The 21,284-nt window shown below is 48.7% G+C and overlaps 1 protein-coding gene across 2 annotated transcripts in view; it reads left to right on the top strand.

Annotated features, from left to right (window-relative positions):
- The first annotated feature begins 8,614 nt into the window (after nucleotides 1–8,614).
- csdc2a (cold shock domain containing C2, RNA binding a) overlaps nucleotides 8,615–21,284 on the top strand; it is a 56,841-nt gene continuing 44,171 nt past the window's right edge. Inside the window, exon 1 of one of the 2 annotated variants that reach the window (XM_078531955.1) lies at nucleotides 8,615–8,742. The gene's annotated coding sequence lies outside the window, so the exon portion shown is untranslated. The remainder of the gene's footprint in view (nucleotides 8,743–21,284) is intronic. The other variant, XM_078531956.1, reaches the window with a different exon arrangement.

The raw sequence follows: 21,284 nt of genomic DNA, 5'->3' as shown, positions 1-21,284 counted from the left end.
GGTACCGTTGCCGCGGGGGGAGGGGATCCTCCGCGCTGCTGGTTTACGACAGTTTGCGACTGCCGGGGACCGGATGACTTTAAAGGCGTCAATCAGCAGAGAGGGGAGGTTGTTCTTACACAGGGACAAACTTGTGTACTTTAAATCCAGGACAGGCAACTGCTGCAAATTCGAAATATGCCAAAGGTTTTATATTTTAATTTAGATTGAACATCCAAAATGATTGCATTGATGAAACTCTTTCGAGTTATCAACAGATCGCATGTAACTCTTTCGAGTACAATCACAGTTCTTGGTTTCCGGGAGTGGGACATGAACCCACAACCCTCTGATTCAAAGGCGAGGGTGCTATGGACTGAGATGAACCAGTTGCTCCCAGCAGTGTGAATGGCCATGAACCATCTCCTGCAGGCCACCCCATCAATCTGTGCATCTGAACCCTTTGCAGCCGGACTTGGCCCCCCCCACCTCCAGAGAGCTGCGTGGCGAAAGAACCATGTTTTTTTTAACCCCTGGCCTTGGCTGCAGACCGCGTGAGTCCAGGTGACGCACCCACATGTACAGATCCCAACTCTATCCTTAGCAACGTGCTAGGCCAGTACCTGAGCTGGTGCCAGCCAGCGCCCTCGGATCGAGGGCTGGACCTGCCTCGTCGGGGGTTGTTGCTCTCTCTTTCTCTCCTGGGGGGCTGCTGTGACTGGGCGAGGGGCAGTTCCCGGGTGTCTGAAAGCAGGAGATCAGAAGGGGGAGGTTGGTGGGATGGGATGGGATGGGGTGGGGACGTGAAGCGAGAGGTCCATGGTGACACCATCAGCAGCTTGCTCATCATGTCAGATAACAGGATTAGGGGGAGCTGGGAGTTAAGAAGGAACGCAAGACAGGAACACGCTATCGTCCTCCCGTGCTCTCAATGGAGTCAAATGCCATGGGCTGTGTCATAGCAGTAATGCAGAGGGCTCAGGGGATGCAGGAGGTCACCAACCGGCCCCCTCTGCTCCCAGTGGTAATGGGCCACCTTGTCCTGTCAGAAAGAGGGCAGAATGTGTAGCATTGTGTTTGGGTAATGTGCCTGTCATATCTGCGGAGGCAGTGAGAGGTGGGTCTGAGCCTGACAGCATGGGTAGGTGTGTGAGGGTGAGGTGGAGTATCTGGATATGAGGCATGAGTCCTGATTTCCAGGGAGTGCTGCTGTGTGTGTGTTATGGTATAGTGCACTGAGCAGTGTGATAACTTGGTGGTGCGGTGGACGGGAGGTGTCTTGTGAAGATGACCACCTGTGTGAGGTCACTAAACTTCTTGTGGCATTGCTGCCAGGCCCTCAGGTCCAGACTCTGGGAGTTGACCATCTGCTCCCATTCCTAAAAAAGAGACACTTTTTGTTGAAGCTTTCATCTTGCACTCATCAGTACAGTTTGCAAGAAAATACCAATGTCAGGCCGAAGCAAGATATTTATACAGTATAAGAAGAAAGTGCTGATTGGTTGGCAAGTGGACTCTGATTGGCAGAAGCATTGCCATGGAGAATGCAAAGTTGATTGTGACTAATGTTCCTTACATGTCTTAATGGGCTCCATTCTGCGCTCAAATGCATCTGTGAAATGGAGCAGTCAAATGAACTCCCCTTCCTTGATGTACTAGTTGAGAAATCTGCCAGGGGGTTCCCTACCATGCTCTACTGAAAGTCTACCTTCACTGGTCAATATACACACTGGGATTCTTACAGCTCCACACACTATAAGATTGGTCTTATCAGCAATCTTGTAAATAGGGCCTGAGCCATTTTCTCACCGTGCAGGCTTGATGCTGAAATGGGGGCGTCAAAGACATCCTGCAGGATAATGGCTCCCCATCAGATCATTTTGAGCTGTATATCACGCAAACTCATGAACGGGCCTAAGGCTGTCACTTTCTGCCCTGAAAAGTGCCCAGTCTAACTCAGATTACCCTGGAAGGGTAAGGTATCTCAAAACTGTGAGCACCAGGTGAAGCTAGCTGTTTCACGCTGTTCCTATGCAGTAGCAACACGAGTGGTATTTGCCACTAAAAAGATGCTACCGTCAAGCCAAAAAGACGTTCTGCCTATCACACAAATGAGTAATGTTGGGTATGAATTTCAGTGCCAGTGTGATGCTGGGTATGTAGGCCGTACGTCCTAAAGACTGGCGAATCGTATCAAACAGCATGTTGCAACTGCTGTTTGCAACCGGCAGGGTTTAGACCGTACCCAACCAGCCCATGCCTGCAAAACTCAAAACACAGTGTCCAACACTAGATGTGATTCCGTGATTGGACAACATTTGCTAAATATTTCTGTCTTTGCAGACAGAAATAACATGTACACACGTTGTGCCTGTTTCAGCTAAACAAACTAAGTGACAGCCATTCGCTGGTACATTCCTCAGGGCAATGTTTTGACCAATCAGAGTCAAGCTGCCTGGTTTAACTTTCAAACAATTCTTGGCAGTTAACTGTCAGTCACAATCGACTGTACATTCTCCATGACAATGCCTCTACCAATCAGAGTCCACTTGCCAACCAATCAGCACTCTCTTCTCATACAGTATAAATATGTTCTTCCCCCTGACATTGGTATATTCTTGTGAATTGTCCTGATGAGTGCAAGACGAAAAGCTTTGACAAAAAATGTCTCTGTTTTCAGTAATGCTCCCATTCCCTTCTGAAAGTGGTTCTTGAGGATTTCCTGCCCGTCCCCCCCCCACCCCCATAGACCCATTGTCATCCCTCCTCCTGCTCACTTGCACCATGGCCCCGGGTGTCACATCCATCCTCTCTCCGGCCAGGTGTTCACTTTGCATGAATTTACATTGCAGCAATATTTTTGTGCCACTTCCTTTTAAGATGCAGCCTGCCTTTAAGCAGAGCATGCTGACTGCACCAAATGTTCTGCAAACAACAGTGTTGGGGCTTCCAGCTGTGCGCTGAGGCTGTAGGCAGCATTCTGGAACAAAGGGCTGCAAGGGGTCCACTTGGGCCAAAGCCAAAATGATTCGGATGAGCTGAGTACATGAATTTTGCATGTTGCCCATCTCAATCTAAAAGGGTATGGGCTGGTTGCAAATGCCGACATCAATGCTCAAAAGTCGGAGCTAAACAAATTCTGGCCCACAAACTCTCCAATACCTGAGGGCTAGAATTTGTCTTCATTCCTTTTTCTTTTATTCCCTCTGTAGTCCCACATCATTCCAGCTATCTGATTTTCAACTGAGTCCCAGTATTTGAAGGATCTTGTTCAGGCAGCCGTTTAAAGTAGAGAATTGTTTTAAACTTTCTGCATAAACCACAACTATCGAAAAAAAATTAAATATCTGCTGTAAGGAGAGACATGTTGCTGAAGCTTTTCATTTTTCACTCATCAGGACAAATGCAAGAACGCCAAATTTCAAACATTCACAATAATTTATACTACAGGAGAACAGGGCACTGATTGGTTGGCAAGTCAACTCTGATTGGCTGAGGAATCACCATGGAGAAAGCAATGAGGAACTACAGGCTCCCAAAGCTCCCAGGTAATTCAAAAAAGGTGCAAAGCTTGAACATATTCCTTTTGTTTGCTGAGAACGGGTACCTGTGTCTGAATGTGTGTCACTTCCAGCAAGTGTAAATGAGCCATGTTACGAGTTTGACTGATTATCTTACATTGGTTGTTAGTGTAGCTATTAGCGCACTCAGGAATGTTCAGCAAGTGCTGTCCAATCACAGAATCACATCCAACAGTAAACGTTTTGTTTTGCGAACACGGGCTGGTTGAATATGATCTGTACTCTGCTTATTACAAACAACTGAAGGAACATGCTGTTTGATTCGATCAGCCAATCATGGGGGCACGCAGCCTACATGATGTTACCATACACGACGTTGCTCAATTGTGTGCTAGGCAGAATGTCTTTTTGCATGGACAGCAGCAAATTGTTAGTGGAAAATACCACTCACGTAACCACTGCATAGTGGCAGCATGAAATGGCTTGCTTAACTGGTTGTTCAATTTTTTGAGATACTTTACCTTTCCAGGATAACTTGAGGTAGTCCAAGTCCTTTTGGGGTCCGCAAGTGGCAGCCTTTGGCCCATTTGTGAGCTTGCGCGATACACACGGAACAATGATCTGATCAGGGTGGCTATTGTCCCACAGGATGCGCTTTATTTCTTCGTCAGGCTTGCTAAGGGGAGAAAACGGCCAGGGCCCAATTTACAAGATTACAGATAAGACCAATCTTATAGTGCGTGGATCTATATGAAGTACGATTGCGGTAGACAGTCGTGGAGAACCCATTTGAGGCTTTCTCAACGAGTACATCGAGGAAAGGATGAGTCTGCTCCATTTCAAAGGTGCGTTCGAGCGCAGGATGGAGCGTATTAAGGTGTGTAAGGAAATCTTTACATGAGGTTGTAGATTCAAAGATCGCAAATGTATCATCTACGTATCGGAAATATGCACAGGGTAGGTTAGGAGGTTCGGCAAATGGCAAGACTGGCAAGCGAATCCCGAGTGCTGGCAACTAAGCTCCAACTGAGAATCCCAGCATTGTGTCATAAATTTCAGATCATCCAAAACTCTGTTGGCAGTATCTTAACTTGTACCAGGTTCTGTTTACCCTTCACCCCATGTGCTAACCTAGATTGGTTCCTAGTCCAGCAGTGGCTCGATTTTAAAATTCTCATTGTTGTTTTCAAATCCCTCCATGGTCTCACCCCCTCACTATCCCTGTAACCCTATAACCCTCCGAGATCCCTGCGCTCCACCAATTCTCACACTTTCTGCATCGCTGATTTTCATTGCTCTACCATTGATGACTGTGCCTTTGGCTGCCTAGGTCCTAAGCTCTGGAATTCCATCACTAAACCTCTCTGCCTCTGTATCGCTCTCCATTAAGATGCTCTTTAAAACCCGACTCTTAGATTGAGTGTTTTTTACCCTTGTCAGACTGCAGATCCTGGCTGAATGTATCCCACATCCCAGTGTGGCTTCAGAACTGGAAGATCCACAATTGACATGATCTTCTTAGTCCGGCAGCTGCAAGAGAAATGCCGTGAACAAAGGAGACCACTATATATTGCTTTCAACATCTCACCAAGCCACTCGAGCATGGCAGCAGAGACAGCCTATTGAAGCTGCTGGAGAAAATTGGCTTCCTGCTGAAGCTGATCAACATGGTCTCCTCTTTCCATGACAGTATGACGGGTAAGGTCAGTGTGATGGATAAGGTCAGTATGATGTAAGGTCAGTATGATGGATAAGGTCAGTATGACGGGTAAGGTCAGTGTGACGGATAAGGTCAGTATGACAGGTAAGGTCAGTATGACGGGTAAGGTCAGTATGACGGATAAGGTCGGTATGACGGGTAAGGTCGGTATGACGGGTAAGGTCAGCATGACGGGTAAGGTCGGTATGACGGGTAAGGTCGGTATGACAGATAAGGTCAGTATGACGGGTAAGGTCAGTATGATGGATAAGGTCAGTATGACGGGTAAGGTCAGTATGATGGATAAGGTCAGTATGATGGATAAGGTCAGTATGATGGATAAGGTCAGTATGAAGGGTAAGGTCAGTATGACGGGGCAACATCTGAACCCTTTGAGATCCGCAGTGGGTCAAACAGGGTTGTGTTAGGTCATCTACAGAGGGTGACTACTTACATATGAGAACTGACAGAAAGCTGTTCAGCCTTACTCACCTGAGATCCAAGACAGGGGTGCATCAGGCCCTCATCAGAGAGCTGCTCCGTGCTGATGATGCCGCACTAACATTCCACACTGAGGAACACCTTCAGCAGCAAATGGACAGACTCTCTCACACCTGTAAAGAGTTTGGTTTGACCATCAGCATCAGGAAGACAGATGTCTGATCCAGGATGTTGCCATACCGCCATCTATCAGCATTGACAATGTGACGCTGGGGGTTGATGATAGCTTCACATATCTGGACTCCACAATTACCAGCAAGCTGTCACGTGCTGAAATCAACTCATGCATCGCAAAAGCTGCAGCTGTTCTGTCCAAGCTGCGTGTGAGAGTGTGGAACAGCAACCTGACTGAGAACACCAAACTGTGAGTCTGCCACGTCCTCAGCGCTCTCCTCTACAGTGGCGAGACCTGGACAACATACACTGGGCAGGAGAAAAGGCTGAACAGTTTCCAACTTCACTGTCTCAGACGTATCCTCGGCATCTCCTGGCAGGACAAGGTCACCAACTCAGAGGTCCTGGGGCGTGGTAATTCCATCAGCCGGCACTCATTGCTAAGCCAGCTATGTCTGTGCTGGCTTGGCCTCGTTCATTCAATGGATGATGGCCATTAACCCAAAGACCTTCTGTATGGTTAACTTGTCACTGGGTAACAACCTCCTGGGCATCCACACCTCTACAAGGACAACTGTAAGTGAGATATGAAGATGGTGGACACTGACACTGACAATAGGGAGACAGTCACTGATGGCCATGACCTCTGGAGGATGACAGTTTGGAAGGACATTGGAAGAGGCGAGCAGGAACAAAAAAACTCAGCTGGCTGAGAAGAGAGCACCGAAAAAACAGAGGCTAGTGAATCGTGCACCTTCCCAGCCCATTGTCTTCCTCAGAAACAAATGCAGAGGAGACTGTCATGGCAGAGTGGGGCTCCTGGGCCACAGCAGGAAATCCTGAACACGGAGTTCACCACCGCAGCACAAACTATGGTCTTGTGAGACAGAAGGCTGCCACAAATGACTGAGCTTTTGGTCACCTGTCGTCATACTCCTATAAGATCATAAGAAATAGAAGGAGGAGGCCGTTTGGCCCCTCAAGCCTGCTCTGCCATTCAATAAGATCTGGTCTGATTGTGGCCTTAAGTCCACTTTCCTGTCTGCACCCCCCGATAACCCTTGACTCCCTCGGAGATCAAAAATGCCTAACTCAGCCTTGAATATATTCAATGACCCAGTCTCCCCTGCCCCCCCAGGTTGGAGAGTTCCACAGACTAATGATCCCCTGAGAAAAGAAATTCCTCCTCATCTCCATCTTAAATGGGAGACTCCTTACTTTCAAACTGTGCCCCCCGGTTCTAGATTCCCCCACGAAGGGAAAGATCCTCTCAGGTTCCACCCTGTCAAACCCCCTCAGAATCTTATGTGTTTGTTTTTTTGTGGCTTGGTGTTAAATTTATAACATTCTTGTGAAACACCTTGTGATCTGTTACTGTACTAAAGGTGCTATATAAATGTAGGTTGTTGTTGTTGTTGTTGCTGCAGGAGTCTGAACTATGCAGTTTGTCCATTAGGGGCATGTGATCCCAGATCAGTCATTCAAATCATTCCTCTTTGGCAAATAGATTCAGAGCTAAAAACGGAGAGAGCAGGACGATGGAATTGGCTTTGGATTACACTAGGAAAGAGCTGGCACAGGTCTGATGGGCCAAATGGCCTCCTTGTGTCATCCAGAGGTGCTAGCAAGCTTGGGGAAGATGGTGGCATTGTGCTACTGTTACTGGGCTAGTAACCCAGAAGCCCAGGCTAATGCTCTGGGGATAGGGGTTCAAATCCCACCACGTCAGCTGGTGGAATTTAAATTCAATTAATAAAAAAAAATCTGCACTTGAGTCTCCGATAATGACCATCGATTGCTGTAAAAACCCATCTGGTTCACCATTGCCCTTTAGGGAAGGAAATCTGCCGTCCTTACCCAGCCTGGCCTACATGTGACTCCAGGCCCACAGCCATGTGGTTGACTCTTAACTGCCCTCTGAAATGACCCAGCAAGCCACTCTGTTCAGGGGCAATTAAGGATGGGCAACAAATGCTGGCCTTGCCAGCGACACCCACACCTGAAGATGCAAGAATATATATTTTTTTAAAACTTGCCACATGGGAAAATCATAACAGGGAATGTGTGTTTCTGCTTCCCCCCCATCCCCTCACTTTGATCTGTGCCACCTTTATACCCAGTATTTCACCTGGGTGATCTGATCAAGGGGCAGGTTGAAAAATTTATCCTTTCACCCAGCGAGGGGTATCTTTGTCTTGCGATTTTAAAATATTTACATATATATTCAGAGGCTTCAAAGGTGCAGCTTGTTTACCCACAGAATCATCTGTGGGAATCATTGTGATAAAGAGATTACTACAATTGGCCCCAGTGCTCCTGCAAGCATGGAGGGTCCAAAATTAAAAAGGCTTCCCACTCTTGAACAATATTCAGCGACTTCCGCCTCTCCCTCACCCCTGCTGGATGGATGTTGGGTGAAGACTGGACTGGGCTCAGCTGTGATTCCTCACTTGGTCAAATGGCATTAGGTGAGTTGCTCATTCGGTGAGCCAGTACAGACGCGATGGGCCAAATGGCCTTCCTCTGCCCCGTAACAATTCACCGCCTGCGGTCACATGTGAAGGAGCTGGCACTTGGGACCGGAAGCTGCGGAAACTTACCGGTGGGAAAGGAGGGGTGGGGCGGGGAAACGTTGGGAGAAGAAATATAAATTCGCCCCCTCCCTCCCCTTTTAAACTGGGTTAAAGTGGAGTTCCCCTTTAATTGGCTGAATCCCCGCCCATTCTGTCCTTTCGGAGCAGATGATTGACAGCCTGCAGTGATGTCATAAAGAAGGGTGGGGCTAGAATCTGTCAGTTCCCAGTGAGAGAGAGAGAGAGAGAGAATTAACATTAAGGAAAATAGCAGATAGCCAGACAACAACTGCGGAACAAGACAGGCTCCCAAATAAGGACCAGGCGACAGTCTCTGAGATTTCTGTTTGAGAACGTAAGATGTTTGTAAGGCATTTGTTATTGACGTGAAAATCATTTGGGTTTGTACGTTCTAGCAGTGGAAAATCCAGTCTGTATTGTGTGCTTTTCCTTTTCATTCTCCCAGGGTTGCAGCTTCCTCTCTTCTCTTCTCTGTATCGATGTTCGATGCAGAATAGATTTTGCTTTAGAAAGGGGAAGCACATTCCGGAGAAGAGCACTGCCCGATGCGGGAATTGTACCTGTGCGTGTTCTAACTGTTTCATCTTTGGTCACAGCTCCCATTCTCAAAGCCCCCTTTTGTGTCGTGCAGATTACCTGGGTGTGTAGGTGGGTGATGCTGTCTCTGGTCCCAAGCCCGTGCAGCCTGAGTGTTGGGTTGTGAGCTAGAGCTTTGCTACTCTTTATTCTAGGCTGACACTCCCAGTGCAGTGCCGAGGGAGTGCTGCACTGTCGAAGGTGCCGTCTCTTTGGGTGAGACGTTAAACCGCATGGGGCTGTGCCTGCCCTCTCAGGTAGACACAAAGGATCTCGTGGACGCTGTTGCAAAGAAGAGTAGGGGAGTTCTCACCGGTGGTCCTGGCCAATATTTATCCGCCAATCACTATCGCTCAAAAACAGATTATCTGGTCATTATCGCATTGCTGTTTGTGGGAGCTTGCTGTGCGCAATTTGGCTGCTGTGTTTCCTACATTACAACAATAACTACGTATCGAAAGCATTTCATTGGCTGAAAAATGTTTTGGGTTGTCCAGAGGTTGTGAACGGTGCTATAGAAATGCATATCTTTCTTTTTCTCTCCTGTCCAACAATAGGTAAACACCTCAGCTCAACTTGTTGTCTTCCCATTCCCTCCCTCAAGGGCCAGCTTTGTTGCCTCATGACCAGGTGCATTGAGACCTCCGTGAGCTGGGCTTCTTCCCTATCAGGGTGGGGTGGGGAAGGGGTGAGGCACAGGGATGTGTTGTGAAAATAGGGAGAGGGACAGAGGGTGAGAGTGAGGAAGGCACAGCAAGTGGAGAGCGGGGTGGGGTGGGGTAGAGTCGGGGAGGGGTGAGTGGCGGAGGGACAGGGAGCGAGAGTGAGGAAGGGAACAGCACACAGAGAGTGGGGGGGGCGGGCAGAGTCGGGGAGGGACAGGGACAGAGAGTGAGGAAGAAATAGCGTGTGGAGAGTGGGGGAGGGGTAGGGAGGGGAGGATGGGGAAGACGAAACAAGCAGAGAGTGGGGGAGGGGAGAGTGGCAGAGGGGAGAATGGAGACTGGGAGAGTGAGGAGGCAGACCGAGCAGATAGTGCAGGAGGGGAGAGTGGGGGAGGGGACAGTTGCTCTCAGTGACAGTATTACAGTGCGTGTCAGCCACATTAAACAGGAGAAAGAAAAGATCACTCATCTAAATATTTGATCATCAGTTGTGAGATTTACAGTGCATAATTTCTGTGAGGTATCACTTAGTACAAAAGGGTTAGTTGTCGAGTGATAGGCTATTACAAATGTTTCTTTAAAGACAAATTGATTTGTTGGTAAACTGGCTGAGAATAGATGTGTTTTGATGAGGAGCAATGCAGATGGAAGTTTCCTTAGTGTGTCTTCCTGAATTATTGACTGGCGATGCAAATGGAAATCCTTTGAAGACATTGCAGATCAGCCTACTGAATTATTATCTTACATTATTGAAGATCATGAAATGAGCATGGACCTCCTGGCTATAGACCTTGCCTCCTGCTATCGCCCCTTTTATTTGGCCACACTTTTAAATCAACATTTACCATTCAATTTTACTATGTCAACTGTCACAGTGTCATGCTAGTCTCTGGCCACCTGGTGGCTCTTGTGAATGTGAGTCTTCCCCAATTTCATCACCACCTTGTAATTGTTTTTAACTAATACAGCATCTTTCTAGAGATATCTCCCTTTTTTTCCCCAATTGTTTTTAGGAGTGAGAGATCTGAAAGTTTGTTGCTGGGTGCCATAACACACTAACATATCTCTGTACACTATTATGTTCAAACATTGACCTGAAACTGAACTGGACCAGCCATATAAATACTGAGGCTATATGAGCAGGTCAGAGGCTAGGAATCCTGTGGTGAGTAACTCACCTCCTGACTCCCCAAAACCTGTCCACCATTTACAAGGCACAAGTCAGGAGTGTGATGGAATACTCCCCACTTGCCTGGATGAGTGCAGCTCCAACAACACTCAAGACTTTCGACACCATCCAGGACATAGCAGCCCACTTTTTTAGCACCCTATCCATTGCCTTCAACATTCACTCCCTCCACCACCGATACACAGTAGCAGCAGTGTGTACCATCTACAAAATGCACTGCAGGAACTCACAAAGCCTCCTTAGACAGCACCTTCCAAACCTGTGACTTCTACCACCTAGAATGACAAGGGCAGCAGATAGACGGGAACACCACCACCTGGAAGTTCCCCTCCAAGTCACTCACCATCCTGACTTGGAAATATATCACCGTACCTTCACTGTCGCTGGGGTCAAAATCCTGGAACTCCCTCCCTAACAGCACTGTGGGTGTACCCACAGCACATGGACTGCAGTGGTTCAAGAAGGCAGCTCACCACCACCTTCTCAAGGGCAATTAGGGATGGGCAATAAATGCTGGCCTAGCCAGCGACGCCCACATCCCGTGAAAGAGTAAAAAATAGTCTCTTGCACATGAGCTTGAGGGGCTCCAATTCTTCTCTCTCTCCAGTTGCTGTGCCTTCCCCACTCTGTCCTCTCTCTCCCTCCCCCACTCCCTGCTTTCTGTGCCTTCCTCACTCTCCCACCCTGTCCCTCGTGCACTCTCCCCTCCCCCTCTCTCTCTGCTTGTTGTGCCTTCCCCATTCACCCCTCCCTACCCCTCCCCCACTCTCTGCCACTATGGTTCTGTGACAACCAATAATGATTTTACTTTTGCAGCTGTACTTTCAAATGTTGGTAAGATCGATCTCAGTGAGGGAGCTTTTACCTGGAATCGGAATGTTCTGCAGGATTTTGACTTTCTCAAACACGATGTGTGGGAAATATGAAACTGTCAGTCTCTTGCTGCCTTCAGTGGGGGATCAGCCAGGGTTTCGCGGGAGAGCATAAAAAATATTTTTAATGTCAGGACCTTCCAAATAATGCTGACTCACTGATTATGGTCCTGCCTGGCTGCATTGCAATCGCTCCCTCTGTCACTCTCTCTCATATTTAACTGATTCTGTTTATCTCTCTGAATTTCACTCTCTTTTCCCTCCACTCTCTCTCCCTCTAGACCTCCTTCACTGCACCATTCCTCACCCCCCTCCTCTCAACCCCTCCCCGTCATACCTCGTTCCCTCTCTCCCTATTCTCCAGCATCCATTCTCCCCCACCTTGCTCCTCTGCCTCCAACCCATCCATTCGCTCTACCCTCACCCCCCTCGCTGTCCACCCCCACCCCCTCCCTCTCATCCACACCCTCGCTCTCCCCCACCCCCTCGCTCTCGCCCCACCTTCCTTGCTCTCCATCCCCCCTGTTCTTTCTTTCTCCTTCTTTGACTTGTCCACTCCACTGCTGGTTTATTATTGTTTCTCTGGAGTGTCTCTGCCTGAGGAGCATAAGCAGGTTTCTTACTTTCCCTCAAAGAAGGTGGTGGTAGTGGGAGGTGTGTGCGTGTGTGTGAGACCTGGGTTTGAATCCCACCATGGCAAATGGTGAAATTTGAATTCAATAAAAACCTGGAATTAAAAGTCTAATGATGACCATGAAACCATTGCAGATTGTTGTAAAAACCCATCTGGTTCACTAATGTCCTTTAGGGAAGGAAATCTGCCATCCTTACCTGGTCTGATCTATATGTGACTCCAGACCCATAGCCATGACTTTGAAATGGCCTTGCTGTATCAAAGTCACTATAAAGGAATGAAACCGAAGGACCACCTGGCATTGACCTAGGCACAGGAAACGACAATGGCAAACCCAGCCCTGTCGACCCTGCAAAGTCCTGCTTACTAACATCTGGGGGCTAGTGCCAAAATTGGGAGAGCTGTCCCACAGACTAGTCAAGCAACAGCCTGACATAGTCATACTCACAGAATCGTATCTTACAGATCATGTCCCCGAAGCCACCATCACCATCATATGTCCTGTCCCACCGGCAGGACAGGCCCAGCACAGTGGTATACAGTTGGTATACACCAACATCGTCTCCAGACTCCATGAAGTCTCATGGCATCAGGTCAAACATCCTGCTGATTCCTCCATGTTGAACACCACTTGGAGGAAGCACTGTGGGTGGTAAGGGCACAGAATGTACTCTGGGTGGGAGACATCAATCACTGCCAAGAGTGGCTCAGTAGCACCATTACTGACCGAGCTGGCCAAGCGCTAAATGACATAGCTGCTAGACTGGGTCAGTGGCAGGTGGTGAGGGAACCAACAAGAACCTGCCTGCCACAGATACATCTGTCCATGACAGTATTGTTAGGAGTGTCCACCGCACAGTCATTGTGGAGACAAAGTCCTGCCTTCACATTGAGGATACCCTCCATCGTGTTGTGTGGCACTACCACTGTGCTAAATGGGATAGATTTTGAACAGATCTAGCAACTCAAGACTGGGCAACCATGAGGCGCTGTGGGCCATCAGCAGCAACAGAATTGTACTCAACTGCAATCTGTAACCTCATGGCCTGGCATTTCCCCCACTCTACCATTACCATCAAGCCAGGGGATCAACCCTGGTTCAATGAAGAGTGCAGGAGGGCATGCCAGGAGCAGCACCAGACATACCTGAAAATGAGGTGTCAACCTGGTGAAGCTATAACACAGGACTACTTGGGTGCCAAACAGCATAAGCAGCAAGTGATAGACAGAGCTAAGTGATCCCACAACCAACGGATCAGATCAAAGCTCTGCAGTCCTGCCACATCCAGTCGTGAATGATGGTGGACAATTAAACAACTCACTGGAGGAGATGCTCCACAAATATCCCCATCCTCAATGATGGAGGAGCCCAGCACAGCAGTGCAAAAGATAAGGCTGAAGCATTTGCTACAATCTTTAGCCAGAAGTGCCGAGTGGATGAACCATCTCAGTCTCCTCCGGAGGTCCCCAGCATCACAGATGCCAGTCTTCAGACAATGTAATTCACTCTACGTGATATCAAGAAATGGCTGAAGGCACTGGATACTGCAAAGGCTGTGGGCCCTGACAATATTCCGGCAATAGTACTGAAGACTTGTGCTCCAGAACTTGCCACGCCCCTAGCCAAGCTGTTCCAGTACAGCTACAACACTGGCATCTACCCGGCTATGTGGAAAATCGCCCAGGTATGTCCTGTACAAAAAGCAGGACAAATCCAACCCGGCCAATTACTGCCCCATCAGTCTACTCTCCATCATCAGTAAAGTAATGGAAAGGGTCATCAATGGTGCTATTAAGTGGCACTTGCTTAGCAATAACCTGCTTACTGATGCTCAATTTAGGTTCCGCCAGGGCCACTCAACTCATGACCTCATTACAGCCTTGGTTCAAATATGGACAAAACATCTGAACTCCCGAGCTGAGGTGAGAGTGACTGTCCTTGACATCAAGACCACATTTGACCGAGGATGGCACCAAGGAGCCCTAGCAAAACTGGACCAATGGGAATCAGGGGGAAAACTCTCCGCTAGTTGTAGTCATACCCAGCACAAAGGAAGATGGTTGTGGTTGTTGGAGGTCAATCATCTCAGTTCCAGGATATCACTGCAGGAGTTCCTCAGGGTAGTGTCCTCGGCCCAACCATCTTCATCTGCTTCATCAATGACCTTCATTGCATCATAAGGTCAGAAGTGGGGATGTTCGCTGATGATTGCACAATGTTTAGCACCATTTGCAACTCCTCAGATACTGAAGCAGTCCACATCAAAATGCAGCAAGTCCGGGACAATAACCAGGCTTGGGCTGACAAGTGGCAAGTAACATTCACACCACACAAGTGCCAGGCAATGACCATCTCCAACAAGAGAGAATCCAACCATTGCCCCTTGATGTTCAATGGCATTACCATCACTGAATCCTCCACTATCAACATCCTGGGGTTTACCATTGACCAGAAACTAAACTGGACTAGCCATATAAATACTGTGGCCACAAGAGCAGGTCAGAAGCTAGGAATCCTTTGGCGAGTAACTCACCTCCTGACTCCCCAAAGCCTGTCCACCATCTACAAAGCACAGGTCAGGAGTGTGATGGAATACTCTCCACTTGCCTGGATGAATGCAGCTCCCACACCTCAAGACATCATCCAGGACAAAGCAGCCCGCTTGATTGGCACCACATCCACAAATATTCACTCCCTCCACCATCGACGCACAGTAGCAGCAGTGTGTACCATCTACAAGATGCACTGCAGGAATTCACCAAGGCTCCTTCAACAGCACTTTCCAAACTCACGACCACTACCATCTAGAAGGGCAAGCGCAGCAGACACATGCTAACACCACCACCTGCTAGTACCTCTCCAAGTCATTCACTATTCTGACTTGGAAATATATCACCGTTCCTTCACTGTCGCTGGGTCAAAATCCTGGAACTCTCTTCCTAACAGCACTGTGGGTGTACCTACACCACATGGACTGCAGCGGTTCAAGAAGGCAGCTCACCACCACCTTCTCAAGGGCAATTGGGGATGGGCAATAAATGCTGGGCCCAGCCAGCGAAGCCCACATCCCGTGAATAAATAAAATAAAAATTGTATGTGGTTGGTGCGGGGGGTGAGGGGGTGGTGGGGGGGGGGGTTCAGTGTGTGTGTGGGAGTGGTTTGTGGGGTTAGTGTTTGTGTGGGGGGTGGGGTCAGTGTGTGTTGGTTAGTGGGGTCAATGTATGTGGGGGGGGTCAGTATTTGTGAGGGGGTGGGGTCAGTGTGTTTGGGGGTTGTTGGTGTGGTCAGTGTGTATGGCAGGGAAGTTGGGGTCAGTGTGTATGTGTTGGGGGTGGGGTCATTGTGTGTGTGTGTGTGGGGAGTGGGGTCAGTGTGTGTGTGTTGGGGGTGGGGTCAGTGTGTGTGTGGGGGGGTAGGTCAGTGCGTGTAGGGGGTGGTGGAGATCAGTGTGTGTGTGGGGGGATGGGGTCAGTGGCTGTGTGAGGAGGGTGGGGTCAATGTGCGGGGGGTGGGGTCAGTGTGTGTGAGGGGGTGGGGTTGCATGTGGGGGTGGGATCAGTGTGCATAGAAGGTGGGTACAGTGTGTGTGGGGGGGTGGGGGGGTCAGTGTGTGTGTGTGTGTGTGTGTGTGGGAGGGATGGTGGGGTCAGTGTGTCTATGTGGAGAGTGGGGTCAGTGTTTGTGAGGGGGTGGGGTCAGTGTGTATGGGGGTTGTTGGTGCGGTCAGTGTGTATGGCGGGGATATTGGGGTCAGTGTCTATGCGTTGGGGGTGGAGATCAGTGTGTGTGTGGGGGGGGGTTGAGGTCAGTGGCTGTGTGAGGAGGGTGGGGTCAGTGTGTGTATATGGGGGTGGGGTCAGTGTTTGTGAGGGGGTGGGGTCAGTCTGTTTGGGGGCTGTTGGTGCGGTCAGTGTGTATAGTGGGGATGTTGGGGTCAGTGTCTATGTGTTGGGGGTGGGGTCAGTGTGTGTGTTGGGGGTGGGGTCAGTGTGTGTGTGTTGGGGGTGGGGTCAGTGTGTGTGTGGGGGGTAGGTCAGTGCGTGTGGAGGGTGATGGAGGTCGGTGTGTGTGTGTGTGGGGGGCGGTTGGGGTCAGTGGCTGTGTGAGGAGGGTGGGGTCAGTGTGCGGGGGGGGTGGTGGGGTCAGTGTATTTGGGGGGGGTTGGTGGAGTCAGTGTGTGTGGGGTGGGGTCAATGTGTGTTGGGGTGGGTCAGTGCATGTGGAGGAGCTGGTGGGGTCAGTGCTTATGGGGGGGTTGTTACGTTCAGTGTGTGCGGGGAGGGTGTTGGTGGGGTCAATGTGTGTGGGGGGTGGGGTCAGTGTGTATGGAGGGGGTGGTGGAGTCAGTGTGTTTGGAGGCATGGGGTCAGTATGTGTGTGGGGGTGTGGTGTGGAACAGTGCGTGTGTGTGGAGGGGGTGGGGATCAGTGCGTGTGTGTGGGGGGGGTGGGGATCAGTGCGTGTGTGTGGAGGGGGTGGGGATCAGTGTGTGTGTGTGGGGGGGGTGGGGATCAGTGCGTGTGTGTGGGGGGGGTGGGGATCAGTGCGTGTGCGGGGGGGGTGGGGATCAGTGTGTGTGCGGGGCTGGGTGGGGCCAGCGAGTGTCGGGGGTGGTGTGGAACAGTGCGTGTGTGTGGTTTGGTGAGGTCAAATGATAAACTCAAACAGCCATGATGAAAACAGAAGTGACTAACTGCTGCACCAGCCCTGGGTTGTACTGTGCTGTGAAAATATATGGTGCCTGCAGCCTGGTGCCCTGAGCTCCCTAGTGCACTGTCCCATGTGAATGGGAGTAATCAGAATGCTCCCAGTTCGACACTGGTCTATTCTGAGTTGGTTTATGTGGGGTAGAGTCAGAGACACAGGGAATGTCCTGGCGAGGCCCAGTAGAAAAAAAATTGGTGAAATTTGAGAAAACATTTTGAGGCAGTAAATGTTGATCATTTTTGGTGTTAACACAGCCCCTTAAATTAGAATCAATTAGGCATTGAAAAGTTATTTACATCATGGCTACCAAGAGTGAAATCTGATTTAAATAGCCATTTAGTAGTACAGAATTTGAATATTGCAGAAAAAAGACACATGTTGTCGAAGCTTTTCATCTTGTACTCATCAGGACAGATTCGCAAGAATACCCAATTGTAAAAGGAACAACAATTTATACTGCATGAGAAGAGAGTGCTGATTGGTTTGCAAGTGGACTCAGATTGGTAGAGGTGTTGCCTGAATGAACCAGGGGACAGTGAACTGCCAAGCTTTTGTTCAGAATCACAGTGCAGAAGAGGCCCTTCGGCCCATCAAGTCTGCACCGACACGTGAGAAACACCTGACCTACCTACCTAATCCCATTGACCAGCACTTGGCCCATAGCCTTGAATGTTATGACGATGCCAAGTGCTCATTCAGGTACTTTTTAAAGGATGTGAGGCAACCCGCCTCCACCACCCTCCCAGGCAGCGCATTCCAGACCGTCACCACCCTCTGGGTAAAGAAGTTTTTCCTCACATCCCCCCTAAACCTCCTGCCCCTCACCTTGAACTTATGCCCCCTTGTGACTGACCCTTCAACTAAGGGGAACATCTGCTCCCTATCCACCCTGTCCATGCCCCTCATAATCTTGTACACCTCGATCAGGTCGCCCCTCAGTCTTCTCTGCTCCAACGAAAACAACCCAAGTCTATCCAACCTCTCTTCATAACTTAAATGTTTCATCCCAGGCAACATCCTGGTGAATCTCCTCTGCACCCCCTCCAGTGCAATCTCATCCTTCCTATAATGTGATGACCAGGACTGCACACACTACTCCAGCTGTGGCCTCACCAAGGTTCTATGCAACTCCAACATGACCTCCCTACTTTTGTAATCTATGCCTCGATTGATAAAGGCAAGTGTCTCATATGCCTTTTTCACCACCCCACTAACATGCCCCTCCAACTTCAGAGATCTATGGACACACACACCAAGGTCCCTTTGTTCCTGAGAACTTCCTAGTGCCATGCCGTTCATTGAATACTTCCTTGTCAAATTACTCCTTCCTCACACTTTTCAGGGTTAAATTCCATCTGCCACTTATCTGCCCATTTGACCATCCCGTCTATATCTTCCTGTAGCCCAAGACACTCAACCTCACTGTTAACCACCCGGCCAATCTTTGTGTCATCCGCAAACTTACTAATCCTACCCCCCACATAGTCATCTATGTCATTTATATAAATGACAAATAATAGGGGACCCAGCACAGATCCCAGTGGTACGCCACTGGACACTGGTTTCCAGTCACTAAAGCATCCTTCTGTCATCACCCTCTGTCTCCTACAACTAAGCCAATTTTGAATCCACCTTATCAAATTACCCTGTATCCCATGTGCCTTTGCCTTCTTTATAAGTCTCCCATATGGGACCTTGTCAAAGGCTTTGCTGAAATCCAAATAAACTACATCAACTACACTACCCTCATCTACACACCTGGTCACCTCCTCAAAAAATTCAATCAAATTTGTTAGGCATGACCTCCCTCTGACAAAGCCATGCTGACTATCCCTGATCAAACCTTGCCTCTCCAAGTGGAGATAGATACTCTCCTTCAGAAATTTCTCCAATAGTTTCCCTACCACTGATGTGAGACTCACTGGCCTGTAGGTCCCTGGCTCATCTCTACAACCCTTCTTAAATAGCGGAACCACATTAGCTGTTCTCCAGTCCTCTGACACCTCCCCCGTGGCCAGAGAGGAATTAAAAATTTGGCTCAGAGCCCCTGCGATCTCCTCCTTTGCCTCCCTTCAAGTAAACAAAATCTTGGGTGCAGCCATTCCCTGGTTCATTCCCCATGGCAATGCCTTAACCAGTCAGAGTTGATATGCCTGGTTTGAATTTAAACAAAAGCTTGGCTTTTGTTTAAGTCCTTCCTGATAGTTTTGGTCACTCAGTTCTTGTCAATCTTTTTGTTGCACTTTTTCCAGTGCTTTTAATATCCTTTTCATAAAATGGAGACCAGAACACTGATATGACACTAATGTCCTCACAAATTCCCAAAGCGCTTTGTAGCCAATGAATGACTGTTTGAGTGCAGCCTCTTTGGAACAGTAAACAACTGCGTCAGCCAATTTATACATGATGAATGACTGGAGATCTGTTCCTGAGGTGTTTGTCGAAGGAGGAATTGTTGGCCAGCAGTCATGGAGATCTCCCTCTGCTTTGAAGAGTGCCGTGGGGATCTTTAACATCCTGCTGAAAAGGCAGCAGAGTCCTTGTTTTAACAGCTCACCTGGTACCTCCAATAATGCGGCTGTACAACAATGCACTGAAGTGACAGCCTGGAAAGACCGACTTGAATTTATGTAGCATCCTTCACATTCTCAGGATGTCCCAATGCGCTCCATAGCCAATGAAATACTTTTGAAAATAGGGAAAATAGAAATAGCAGGAAATCTTTCACATCCACCTGAGAGGGCAGAAAGGGCTTTGGCTGAATCCATTTTTTTAATTTGTTCCTGGGATGTGAGCATCAATGGTAAGGCCCAACATTTATTGCCTATCAAGTGAGTGGCTTGATAGGCCACTTCAGAGGGCAGATAAGAGTCTAGCACATTGCAGAATCCCACCTAGGACAGACTGGGGATGGACGGCAGGTCTCCTCCCCGAAAGGGCATTAGTGAATCAGGTGGCTTTTTATGATAATCCAGTAGATTCATGACGGTTATTAACAAGACTATTATTTTATTCCAGATATATTAATTAAATTTAAATTCTCCCCCTGATATCCTGGTGCGATTTGAACTTTTGAAATCATTGTCTTCTTTTGTCTCCTTTAACACTGCACTGGAGTATCAGCCTGAATTAAATCTTTGGAGTGGGACTGGAACCCACAAAATTCTGAGCCAGAGGTAGGAGTCCCACTGAGCCACAGCTGAGACCTGGATTAAGTGTGCAAACCACAACTTCTGTCCCTGGGGCGAGATAACCATTTACACACTGCAGATCAAATGCCACAGCTCACCAACTGATCAACTGGTGCATTATCTACCATCCAAGCCTCTTTGTTTTCTCTCTGCTACGTGCTTTCGTTTCCTTCCTGGAATGTCAAAATCCATCTGTGGTGTGTTATTTGCTGGGAGGAGAGGGGAGGGGCTCTTATCTGGGTTACCAGTTCCCAGCGGTACTTGTGTTAAAAGTTACAGAATGTGCCAGCATGTGCTGGCACCAATTATTCCTTGAGTGACCTACATGCGAAAGGGTTCGAAAATGATCAGAACTAAAAGTGAGACTGCCCTGAGAGAGCGAGTGCGAGGCTTATCCACTGAGACCACCTCTACGATGTCTAAAGGAAATTGGATGGACACTTGAATGAAACAAACTTTGCAGAGCAACAGAGGTAGAGCAAGGGGAATAGAGCTGACTGGATTGTCCTACAAAGAAGTGGCTTTTATTTTCATTCGTTCATGGGATGTGGGCATCACTGGAAAGACCAGCATTTATTGCCCATCCCCAATTGCCCTTGAGAAGGTGGTGGTGAGCTGCCTTCTTGAACCGCTGCAGTCCCTGTGGTGTAGGTACACCCACAGTGCTGTTAGGGAGGCAGTTCCAGGATTTTGACCCAGTGACAGTGAAGGAATGACGATATATTTCCAAGTCAGGATGGTGTGTGGCTCGGAGAGGAACTTGCAGGTGGTGGTGTTCCCATGTGTCTGCTGCCCTTGTCCTTCTAGGTGGTAGAGGTCACAGGTTTGGAAGGCACTGTCAAAGGAACCTTGGCGAGTTGCTGCAGTGCATCTTGTAGATGGTACACACTGCTGCTACTGTGGTGGAAGGAGTGGATATTGAAGGTAGCGGGTGGGATGCTGATCAAGTGGGCTGCTTTGTCATGGATGGTGTTGAGCTTCTTGAGTGTTGTGGGAGCTGCACTCATCCAGGCAAGTTTGGAGTATTATCACACTCCTGAC

Source organism: Cetorhinus maximus, chromosome 29 (genome assembly GCF_964194155.1).
Source record: "Cetorhinus maximus chromosome 29, sCetMax3.hap1.1, whole genome shotgun sequence".
Taxonomy (NCBI): Eukaryota; Metazoa; Chordata; class Chondrichthyes; order Lamniformes; family Cetorhinidae; genus Cetorhinus; species Cetorhinus maximus.
The sequence above is the reverse complement of the archived record's forward strand: the minus strand, read 5'-3'. Positions and strand labels throughout refer to the sequence as shown.